This window comes from Rattus norvegicus, chromosome 20 (assembly GCF_021556685.1).
Source record: "Rattus norvegicus strain SHRSP/BbbUtx chromosome 20, alternate assembly SHRSP_T2T, whole genome shotgun sequence".
NCBI classification, from domain to species: Eukaryota; Metazoa; Chordata; class Mammalia; order Rodentia; family Muridae; genus Rattus; species Rattus norvegicus.
Window position 1 is genome coordinate 45065698 of NC_141553.1, and position 13202 is coordinate 45078899.

The window sequence follows — 13202 nt, forward strand, 5'->3', positions numbered from 1 at the left end:
AATGCTCAGGTCATAGACTAATCCTGCTACTTAGTTGTTCCTGGCATCATTCAGAAAAATAAAGCAGCAACCAAGGGAGCCCTAATATACTTTGATTCCTACTCTTACTACCATAACAAGTTGGTTCTTGTTGCAGCTTGCTCAAAATTCATAAAAAGGTTTTGAATTTTTAATTTTCCTCATTCCCATTATGCTGTAGTTTAAATGGCTGGGTTAGTGAACCCTAGTTCTCACGGTGACATGAGTTTACACTCTTGACAGTTACACTGGTTACCATAGTCACAAAGAAACGTCCCTTTTCTCTCTGTCTAACCTAAGGCTCTTTTCTCAGCTTCTTATCCCTGTAGCTCACAATTTGATACACTGGTTTCAAATGGAATACAGTTTCCAAATCCAACCTGGCTCAAAGCACATCCACTATCTTCCCTACTCAGCTAATGACCTGTGGCTCTGGTGTACCTTACCAAAAGTTCATCAGTGGCCACTGCTTTAATCTCTCATCTACCCTTCTATTGGCTCTGAAGAATTGGCATCCTCCTTCATCTATCAATAGCTTTCAGATAATATTTTGTTTCAAATCTACCTACTTCCATTTCTTCAGATGCCTCATCCACTCGTGCCTGCCCATGTCTGGTGGTGAGAAGTTCATTTAGACAGCTCTCCTCTCATTCATCAAAATTCTGTTGATGATATCAGCTAATCTCATAAACTACTTCAATCCCAATCCTGGAAGAGCTTCCTCATATCTGCATCTCTTTGGTCTTGTAGTAGTACGCATAGTGTATCCTCTTCAGTTGAGCTAAATATAGATATGTCTTAGATAATTAATGATAGGAAGTGTGTTTTATTCTTTGTCGAAAACCTAACATATCCCACAATGATCCTAAGAACATAAAAACATTCTAAACAAATAGTTATAAAATCAACAAAATAGTCTGTTCAATCTATATACATCTTATTCTTGATTTTGCTTTCACCAGTTGTTGAAAACATTACTGTATGTTTGTCTCTTGATGCACAAGCAAAGCAAACACTCTACAGATTGGAAAAATTGAAGACTAAAAGAAATAAATGAAGGGGCTGCTGAAATGAATCGGTGAATGGAGAGAGAACTTGCTACTCTTACAGGGGACCTAGGTTTGTTTCCTAGCAACACAGGGTGGTTCACAAACACCCATACTTTCAGTTCCAGTGAATCCAGTGGCTTCTTCTGACCTCTGTGGACCCCAACTATACACATGGTACACATGTATTCAGGTAAAAGAATAAAACTCAAACTCATAAAATAAAGTAAATAGACATAAAGAAATTTTTAAAAAGAAACAGGAACTATTATTCTATCCCTCTTGAATGAATACTTCAACATATTGCATATTTTGTACACTATTCTTATTGTCATATGGAAAAGCCTTTTGTAGTTTAGCATAGCATATTTCCTTTATTATCATTTTTACTTGTATGACACAAATCTGCAGATGCACACTGTTTTGAAGAAACAAATTCACTACTACTTATTATTCATAAATATCAATACTGAAAATAATATTCCTAATGTTTTTCTTCATCTTTATTAAATTGTGTGTTTCTTATTTACATTTCAAATGTTATTCCCTTTCCCAGTTTCCAGGCCAACATCCCCGTAATCCCTTACCCTCTCCTTCTATATGGGTGTTCCCGTCCCCATCCACCCCCCATTACCACCCTTCCCCCAAAAATCTAGTTCACTGGGGGTCCAGCCTTGGCAGGACCAAGAGCTTCCCCTTCCACTGGTGCTCTTACTAGGTTATTCATTGCTACCTATGAATTTGGAGCCCAGAGTCAGTCCATGTATAGTCTTTGGGTAGTGGCTTAGTCCCTGGAAGCTCTGGTTGGTTGGCATTGTTGTTCATATGGGGTCTCGAGCCCCTTCAGCTCTTTCAGTCCTTTCTCTGATTCCTACAACAGGGGTCCTGTTCTCAGTTCAGTGGTTTGCTGCTGGCATTCGCCTCTGTATTTGCTGTATTCTGGCTGTGTCTCTCAGGAGCGATCTACATTCGGTTCCTGTCGGCCTGCACTTCTTTGCTTCATCCATCTTATCTAGTTTGGTGGCTGTATATGTATGGGCCACATGTGGGGCAGGTTCTGAATGGCCGTTCCTTCAGTCTCTGTTCTAAACTTTGCCTCCTTATTCCCTCCCAAGGGTATTCTTGTTCCCCTTTTAGAGAAGGAGTGAAGCATCAGCATTTTGGTCATCCTTCTTGAGTTTCATGTGGTCTGTGCATCTTGGATAATTCAAGCATTTGGGCTAATATCCACTTATCAATGAGTGCATACCATGTGTGTTTTTCTGTGATTGGGTTACCTCACTCAGGATGATATTTTCTAGTTCCAAGCACCTGAGATACTCTAGAAATACTGTGAGGTAAGTGCATATAAAGAATCCTAAAAGAAAAGAATGAAGACAGTGCTCTGCGGTGCTCTTCATATCTAATTTGGACTGTACCCAGAGAGGTTCAGGATGTTTGCTCATTTACTTAGAACAACTACTGAACACCTAGACTTGCTTTAAATATAAAATGAAAATGTCTCTGATGAAATTCTTTAAAAAAATGAAAATGTGTGTATATGGGTGCTTTACTAACATATGTATCTGTGCATCCTGTGTACCTGGTGTCAAAGAAGGTCAGAAGAGATCATCAAATCATCTGCCGGCAACTGGAGTAATAGACAGTTGTGAGCTGTGATTTTGTTGCAGATCTAATCCTGGTTCCTTGCAAAAGCAGAAAGTGCTCTTAACCACTGGGCCATCAGCCATATTTCTAGTTTCAAAGCAATTTTGCGCAAGTAAATTCTTTACTTTTATTTATTTTTATGTATTTTTTACATGTTATTTTATTTATTTACATTTACATTATAGTCATTGCCTCTGAACCAAGTCCCTCATTCCATTCCTCCTCTGCGTCTCCAAGAAGGTGTCCCACCACACATACACGCACAACCAGCCTTCCCCTTCCCTGGGGCCTCAAGTCTCTCATATCTCTTCCCACTATGGCCAGATCAGTCAGTCCTGTGACATATTTATATATGCCATGACCCTCAGAACAGCCCTTGTATGCTCCTGGTTGGTGACTCAGATTCTGGGAGCTCCTTGGGGTCTGGGTAAATTGAGTCTACTGTTCTTCTTATGGGGTCGCTCTCCCTTTCAGCTTCTTTAATCCTTCCCCTAATTCAACCTTAGGGGTTCCTGACTTCAGTTCAATGGCTGGGTGTAAGTATTTGCCTCTATCTTAGTCAGCTGCTGGTAGGGCCTTGACAGTCTGTAAGCACATCAATAGCATCAGTAATAGTGTCAGAACTTGGTGATCCCCCAACCCCCATGAGATGCATACCAAGTTGGGCTGGTCATTGGGCTGCCTTTATTTCAGTCTCTTCTCCATCTTTGTCCCTGCAGTTCTTTTAGACAGTAATTATTCTAGGTCAGAAATTTTGACTGTGGGTTAATAACTTGAAGCCCTGTCTATCTATCTACTAGATGTGGACTCTTCAAGTTCCCTCTCCCCAATGTTGGGCATGTGTCCTTATGATATGGTGGAGCATCTTTTGGCTATATGCTAAAGAGTGGTTAAGCTGGTTCTTCAGGTAGAACTATTTCTAATTTTCTGAGGAACCACCTCAGAAAAGGATTTCCGAAGTGGTTGCACCAGTTTGCAATCTCACTACCAATGGAGGAGTGTACCTCTTTCTTCACTTCCTTGCCAGTATGTGGTGTCACTTGAGGTTTTGATCTTAGCCATTCTGATTGGTGTGAGGTGGAATCTCAGAGTCATTAACATAGTAAAAATGGCCATCTTACCAAAAACAATTGAGAGATACAAGCAATCCCCATGAAAATTCCAACACAATTCCTCACAGACATGGAATGAGCAATTCTGAAATTCATCTGGAATAACAAGAAAACCCAGAGCAGTGATAAGTATTCTCAACAAAAAAAGAAATTCCAGGGGACTCACCATCCCTAACTTTAAGCTGTACAACAAAGCAAAAGTGATAAAACAAACAAACAACACACACACACACAGAGAGAGACACGCACACACACACACACACACAAAAAAAAACAAAACAAAAAAACAAACCTGGTATTGGTAAAGAAGCAGACAGATCAATGGAATAGATTCAAAGACCCAGAAGTAAACCCATATACCTATGGACACTTGATCTTTAACAAAGAAGTCAAAACAAACAGTAGAAAAAAAGAAAACATCTTCAATATATGGTGCTGGTCTAATTGGCGGTCTGTATGCAAGAGAATGAAAATAGATCCATATTTATCACCTTGCACAAAGTCCAAGGCCAAGTGAATCAAGGACCACAACATAAAACCAGACACACTGAGCCTAATAGAAGAGGAAGTTGGAAAGAGCCTCAAACTCATCGGCACAGGGGGAAATTTTCTGAACAGAACACCAATGTATCAGACTTTATCAACAATTGATAAATGGGGTTGCATGATACTGAAAATCTTCTATAAGACAAAAGATACCACCAATAAGACAAATCAGCAACCCAGAGATTGGAGAAAAATCTTCAATAACCCTATATCTGACAGAGAGCTAATATCCAAAATATATAAAGAATTCAAGAAATTAATGTCCAGAAAACCAAATAACCTAACTTAAAAATGGTGTGCAGAGCTAAACAGAGAAATCACAATAGAAGAATCTTGAATGGCATAGAAGCACTTAAAGAAGTGTTCAAAGTCCTTAGTCATCAGACAAATACTTTTATTTTTAATATCATAATGTAATTATATTCCTCCTTTCTATTTCCTCCCTCAAATAATCTCCACTCTCCTAATTCATGGCCTTTTCTTTTTGACTAATTGTGCACATGTATGTCCTAATCAGTCTGTATAATGTTGCTTATACATACATGTTTCCAGAGGTAACTGTTTGCATACTAGACACACACTGGTGTACTCTTCTATAGAGAAGACCACCTCTCCAATTCTCAGCGTACTCTCTGTCCCCTGTCTCCTGAAACTTTTTATCCCCCCTCTTCAACAATGTTCCCTGAGCTTTAGGTACTAGGGTGACTTTTGCATGTATCCATTGGGCCTGGGCTCAATAACGCTATAGATTGCTGGACTATGGTTTTCTATAGTGAGCTTTGTTATAAGAAGAAACTTCTTTAATATGGGGTGAACACTTTACTTTCTGTGGATAAAGGGACAAATGTTTATAGATTGCTGTTAGTAATCATGCTAACCTATACTAAATTAATGTATGTAGATTCTTGTGTAATAACCATGATTTTACCAGTACTGAGCAGTTAGGAAGATTTCTGGCAACAAGCCTGGTCTCTTTCTTGCTGAGCAGATTTTAAATCCAATAGAGAACTGTAGGTTACCACCAATGTATGTGTGCCAGTACTGTACCACACTATTAAGGTTATCATGCCATGCAGGTTGATTAGGTAGTTCATAGGCATCATAACTAGTAGGAGTGTTGGTTGCCTCTCTCCTTTAGAAACTTGCATGGGGTCTTCTGGTACCATTAAGGCTCGCCCTCAGGAAAGGGTCTTTCAGGTCATTTCCAGCTCGGTGTTTCTGGGCCATGTTCTGAAGTGTATAGTATCTTCGTCAAAAGAAATTTACCTTCCATCTCTAGAGGGCAACCCAGGGAAACAGCAATAGGTTATATGTTTTGAACAACCCTGGTGAACAACTCAACAGACAGCATCTCACGACTAAGTCTTCTCTTCCAGTTTGGTATTTATTGACGATTGATAGCTAGGTGTGCTCTTCAAAAAAAAAGAGCATGATTACATTGCATAAAGGCTCACTAAACTCATTAGAAACCATCATATACATTATTGTGAATTCTGTCATTTGAACCTCCCCTATTTATGTGCATTTGTATCTGAATTTTTCTAATTTCTATGAGGTATTTTTCCAAAGCTAAGTGCACTAGAAATTTAGAAAAGTAAAAATATGTGAACAAAAACATTAATGTATGGGTGACTTTGGAAAAGGCAGAAAGAATATTTATACATTTATTTGGTGTTTTTACAATGTTGGTACATGAGAGAAAGTTCATTTCAAACTAGGTGGTTTTAAGAGTAAAGGGTATGTGGTGTGTAACTCACAGGACTCACACATTTCTGAATGAGCAAGAGCTGAAAAGGGGAAAAAAAGTTTTCATGACTTCACAGTTTCAGAAACCCTACAGGTACATGTAAAAAAAATACTTATTTTAGGGAAGAGAGAGAGATACCAAAACTATTTGAAGAATAGAATTGAAAGATCTCAAAAAAGCATGAATAGTGTTCCTGAAAAACATGAAGGAATGGATCAAAAAATCAAATTTATACCTCACAGTTGAAGGAGTGGAGATCTTAAATGTATATCTGCAGTGTAGGGTGGTTCTATCCAGGAAATGGAGAAAGTGGTAGCCTTGGTGAGGAAAGGCTGCTGTGAGTAAGATGTATTAAGAAAGCTTGCCCTGTCTCGTTTGTTTGTCGGTGACTGCTTTTACGACCATGCAGTCATCACTTTATGTACAAAGAGAAAGGAGCTTTGCCCAGATCACAGTGTTTGAATATATTAAAAGTAAATTTTAAAAAAGTTACTTAAAATTTAAAAACTCATATCCAAAGGTAAAACAGCAAGGTGTTACTCTAATTTCTACTCCTTTAATCAACAAGATGTTCAGTGTGATACTTGTGTCCACATAAAAGAATTCCAAGGACAACTGTAGGTATTGCATTTACTTAATTTGCCTGAAGTAAATTATACTTAAAGCTTTCCTAATTCTAAAATATTTTATGGCCTCAGAAACAAGAGACCAAGTGCAATATCACATTCATGTAGGTTATTTTATTGATTTCCTTGTTTTCTATTTCTTCTTTCTTTGTTTTTTATTTTACTTTTTATTACTTAAGGCAAATTTTCAATTCAAATATATTTTCATCATATACTTTTCATCATATACTTTTGAGCCCAAATAATCAAATAATCGATAAATTATTTTTGCTACCACTGAAATGAGCCAATTTAAGCCAGATTGATTCTACTAAAGGCAGGTTTATTGGAAAGCTGCTCTGGGGCAAATTCATTGGCCCTGAGGACTAAGGCCAGGGAAGTCACTGTGGGGGAGTATAAGGAGGGGGAAGAGAAAGAGAGAAAGGTCGAAGGTCATGCAGAGAGAGGGGTAGGAGGGAGGGAGGGAGGGAGACAGAGAGAGAGAGAGAGAGAGAGAGAGGAGGGGAGGGCTGGGGAGGGCAGGGAAGAGAAGAGAAGAGAAGAGAAGAGAAGAGAAGAGAAGAGAAGAGAAGAGAAGAGAAGAGAAGAGAAGAAGAGAGAAGGAGAGGGAGGAGACCAGAGTGTCTGGTTATATAAGGAAAAGACTCTAGGGGAAGGGCAGTACAGCCCGAGACTGGAAAGTTCAAAATTGTTCAAGGTTGGTTCAGAGTATACCAAGTATCGACAAAGGGATTCTGGGAAAACCTGGAGTCTAGGTCTGCTTTGATATGTAAAATAAACACCTTAGTCCTTGGGTCAGAAACCAAACAATAATGTTTTTACTTGCCATTTCAAGCTAGACAAGTCATAGAGCTAATCAATTTCCTAGTGGTGGAACAAGAATCACACCTACAGAATAAAGTTGAAGAGAGCATTGCACCTATCTGTAATTGTCTAAAGCACTGAAAACTCAACATAATTAACGTTATTAAAATTATATTAATGTAACAGACCAATTATGCACATGATGATACATGTGTGTACATGTGCATTTAAAGGCCAGGTATCAACCTCAGACTTTGTTCCTCAGACCAGATATCTTGTTGCCTTTAAACAGAGACTATAGCCTGATCAGAATGCTACTGGGTGGCCGGTGAGCCCAAAGTATCCTCTTGTGTCCACCAGCACATGTACCCTAAAATACTTGGTGTATAATTTACTATCTTACAGATTATATTTGTAAACAGGAAAATTGAATGTTTTTGGGTGGTTTGACCAGTGCTTTTGTTTATTTTTGTTGTTGTTGTTTGTTTGTTTTAGCTTTTTATTGATTCTTTGGGAGTTTCACATATGCAACCCAGTCCCACTCATCTCCTGATCTCCACATTCCCTCATATCTGCCATTCATATTGCAACTACCCCATGAACAGACAAACATACACACACGCACATGCACACACACACACACACACACACACACACACACACACACACCAATAACAAAAACAAAGCATAGAAAATATCTCATCCTGGAAGCTATAGTATGTCACATTGTGTGCCACTGTATATTCTCTGCCCATACATTTTCACTTGCTAATGTTCATTCTAATGTGCCATTGGTCTGGCTCAAGATTTTTGGATTCTGTTGACCTCATCAATTTTGGATTCTCGTCAGGATTTTTTCCCAGTTACCCGCTGTTGCCCTGTGTCATGGAGATCCTGAAGCATTGGATCCTGAAGCAGGACTGACCCGTTTTTGCATCTGAACTGTTGGAATTAAGCATCAAAATCTGACAAAATCACACTGTGCAACAGGTCCCACAATAAACTGTGGGAGGTTTATTAAGAGGGAGGTATAAGAGGGCACAGAGGCTGCCTCTGTAGGACCTGATGAGCCCTATGTCAGGGAGGTCCCACTCACTAAAACACAAAGACAGGGAGCAATGAAATCAAGCAAGAGGTTTAATGATCCAGCGCACTGGGGTGGCCCTGTAATTGGAACAGAGGCAACCCCAAATAACAAAAGCACACACTTTTTATACACTTGTGGAGGAGAGCCTTTGGCAACAGCACGAGTTGGTCCTTGATGACACACTCACCTTAGCACGTCTCAGTGGTGCGATATCTTTGACTCTCAGATAGGGAACTACTAAGGGGCCTTCCCTCTTCGAGGTTAGCTCATTTCCTGGAGCAGGGTGTTATTCTAAGTCCTTTGGACAGGGTACAAAGCTGGCAAAAGCCCTTAGGGTCCTCATAGCCTACCTACTTTCTACCAGGCCAAGCCTTCTAATAGATCTTATACTTCAGTAAGAGCTAGGGTCCTTCAACTCTGGGTGGAAAAAAGGAAAAAGGCAACAGGGTAGGAAAATCATGGCTGTTTAATTGGAACAGTGGAGCATGCACTGGAGAGACAGAGGCAACAATGGGAATATGTTGCTTCTGGGCAGCTAGTGATGACTTGTCCTGTTGTCACCTGTTGCCAGGCCATAGGGAGAGTCCTGATGGTCCCGTTGTTGTGAAGTTCCCTTGGGGTAGCTGTGGAGGTACCTGGTTGCCAACACTAATGATTCCCAGATGATACACATTTTGGGGTGGCTTAAACACACTAGTAATCGCCATATTTTGTGCCACATTTGTCCATGGTATAACAAGCATTATAGCTTGAAAGAAGATAAGCATCCTTTTCTCTGCTCTCCAGTGCTAAGCCTACCTACCATATTGCAGAGTGTCTTAGTTTGGGTTTCTATTTCTGCACCAAAGAGCATGACCAAGAAGCAAGTTGGGGAGGAAAGGGTTTATTCAGCTTACACTTCCACATTGCTGTCCATCACCAAAGGGAGTCAGGACTGGAACTCACGCAGGTCAGGAAGCAGGAGCTGATGCAGAGGCCATGGAGGGATGTTACTTACTGGCTTGCTTCTCCTGGATTGCTCAGTTTGCTCTCTTATAGTACCCAAGACTATCAGTCCAGGGATGGCACCACCCACGAGGGGCCCTCTCCCTTTGATCACTAATTGAGAAAATGCCTCACAGCTGGGTCTCATGGAGGCATTTCCTCAACTGAGGCTCCTTTCTCTGTGATAACACCAGCTGTGTCAAGTTGACACATAAAACCAGCCAGTACACACAGTGAACCAGAAATATGAGCTTGAAACCAGCAGGATTTGAAGAACTGAAATCAGAGGGTGATGTGTTTATAAAATGATAAAAGAGAGGGGATATGTTCTATGGAGGTGTGGTAAGGTATGGGGAAAGGGGTGCCTCAGCAGGTCCATGCTGAGGCATCCCTTCCCCCTGAGAGACCATTCACAGGACGGTATAATATAGAATAGAGTTTATTTAGGGCATAGGGAGGGGAGTTAAGAGGTTAATAAAGGCAGAGAGAGAGAGAGAGAGAGAGAGAGAGAGAGAGAGAGAGAGAGAGAAGAGAAGAGAAGAGAAGAGAAGAGAAGAGAAGAGAAGAGAAGAGAAGAGAAGAGAAGAGAAGAGAAGAGAAGAGAAGTTGAGGAGTAGACACTGGCCATGAGCATGTGGATAGAGAGTGGGAAGGGAATGGGGAGAGAGTGGGAGCAGGAAGGATAGAGCAAGAGCAAAAGAAGACCAAGAGAGAGAGAGAGAGGAGGGGGCTAGCATCCCCTTTTATAATGAGTCAGGCACACCAGTGGGGCTGTGGGGCAAAGCTTAGACAGAATGCTAACAGAGGGTATTGATCGTCACCAGACTATATTCCCCCAAATGCATGACAAAAGCACATGATCAGAAGTGTTGCCTGGCATCTTTTTAAGCATAAGAGTGATTTTCCAACAATTGGCCACATGGATTTGGGACTGTTTAAGACACACACGGCACTTATTCGCATAAATTATAACCACTGTTATATTCTAGATTAAAATTATTTTACCCAGTATATTGGTCATTATTTGTTTTATGTTCCCTTAGAAATTTTGTGGAATAAATAACTACTCTAAATAAATGTTTATACACACAAAGGAAAAGGAGAGCCATTTCCAATGTCTAGTTATACATTTGCCAATACATCTATCCAACTCTATTCATGATTCAATAGCAAAGCCGGAGAGAATTGATAATAATTCAAAATGCCAATTTCCCTGCACTGAGAGGGTAAGATGCACTGTGAGGACATACACACATGCATCTAGAATTTTAAAGCTAAATGTAAAAGCTACTTTTTAAAATCAAAAATTTAAACAATCAACAAAATTACACTTACTAGGATTATGGGCTTAACTCCATTGAGGCAAATAAGCACTTTAATTCCATGTAAACTGAGAAAACATTTGCTAAGCTAGTCTGGCACCTCTGAGGACATTTCCTGCTTTACTCCCTGTGGTTCTAAGGCTTTGTATAAATCTCCCTTTTCTACTATTTACTGCTACAAAATTTATGCTCTTAACGTCTGCCTGGTACTAATAATGCTCACACATAAACACCAAGATAATTGCAAAGTGTGATTGAATGGTTTCTTTAGAGAGAGGAAAGCGGAGGTTACTACATAGACACTGTTATTTCAGCTGCTATTTTTGTCAACTTCTCTTTGTTCTGAGCCAGCTCCATAGTGACTTCTGCCCCTCACCTCAGAAAACCAAACAAAGCACAAGGAGGGTTCCTTCTTCCCTAGGCTAGAAGTTTCTTTTCTTTTTCTAGTTAACCGAATAAAATTATTTTTGATGACTGAAACATAGATTTATATAGACTGATGGTTCTAACCCACACCTACCTCTACTTTTACGGAAAAAATATAGATATATTTTCATAATATTTCATGTTTCATTTTAAGGGTTCAGGATTCACCAAAAACTGATGCCCCAGGCTCAAATAGTGTGTAAACACAAAGAGTGTTTAATTCTACGGAGGTCTAGCATGCTGAGGTCTCCCATTACCAAATTGGAGAGAATCCTAAGTGAGCTCAAAGACCTGATTTAGAGCACATTAGGGGAATTCTGGTATAGGTGACCTTTCTCTTGCTCCATCTCTAGGGACATTCCAGGCCCATTACTGAGGCATGGGGGCTGGAAACTGTTGCTGAGGGAGTCTGGAAACTGTTGCTGACCCATTGCCCTTGCTTCAGGTCAGGTGGTAGGGCAGCTTATGATGGCAGGGCAATTTCTGACTAGCTCCCTGAAGCCTGGGATTTTTTTCTAATAACTGACTTCCCTGGGCTTGCCTGGACTTGCCCAATTCCTGAATTGCCAATTTGAAACCTGTCGTGGAGTTAGCCTAGCCTTCTCATCCTATTTTTCACAAGTTTCATAAGTTTCAAATTTCTATTTTTATTAAATGAATCTAACAACTCTTTATGCCTAATAATATGTGTGTGTAAAAACAAAAATATATGGTGTAGATCAATATCTATATATTTCATATGTATATAAATATGTCTAGCTATACTTCCAATTAGAGAAAAATCGACTGACATACTGAATTATCCAAGCAATATATACTATTTTGTTGATCATTTAAAATCCATTTTGGAAGTAATAAGCCACTTATTACAAAAATTTCATTATAATTTCAAATAACAATTATAATGATTTATACTCCTCCAACCTAAAAGAAAACAGATCTTGATGTTCCAAACTATGTTTATTTTATCCTGCCATTTCAAAACCTCAACACAGCCTAAACCCTTGATGACTTTTATTCATCGCTGGGACCCATTTGAGAAGTCTTATCGAAACTTTCACACTCAGAAGTAGCCTGGAACAATTCTGTTAACTCAGCATGGCATGCTCTGCTGCGTGCTGTGGTGGCCTTAGAGGTTCTTCATTACCTCCTCACAGTCATTCTTGCCATGGAGCCTGCTGTAGGCTGGTAATTGCTGAAGAAAACAAAACAAAACATAAAACAAAAACAAACAAAACAAAACATAAAACGAAAACAAACAAACAAAAAAACAGAAACAAGAAAACAAAAAGAATTCCTCCTACTCACACTGTCAGAGTTCTGGCATCAACTCTACTCAAACCACTTGTGTTGATTTGTACTCTCAGACACCCAAAGTAAAATGGCGGACACAGAGTTGTTGCTGGTACTGGTACCCAGTCAGTCACCATCACCATACATAACATCCTACTGAATATCCTTTGTCTCCAGGTTGGCCCATTGTCCTCAAGCCTCTCTTTTAGCAGCTTATGAAACCAGGAATTTATTCAAAAGAGGCCCTATTGTTTCTCTTAAATAAGTCACGTGAGGGTAATAATCACCCTGTATTGCCTTCCACTCTGTTGTGTTTTATTCAGAAATACCATACATAATCACTGTGGGAACTAGAGATACAAAGTAAATATATATGACTTTAGAGTATGTTTAGAGATGGATGGCCAACAAATATTTGGAATATGTTGTGATGAGATTATAAAAAGGGTCACTGCTCCATGCTGGGCCCCTGGGACTCTCGGACCCATGTGGTCACTACCTGGCTCTGGCACCGTAGGGACATATGGAACTAATCTTTATTTAT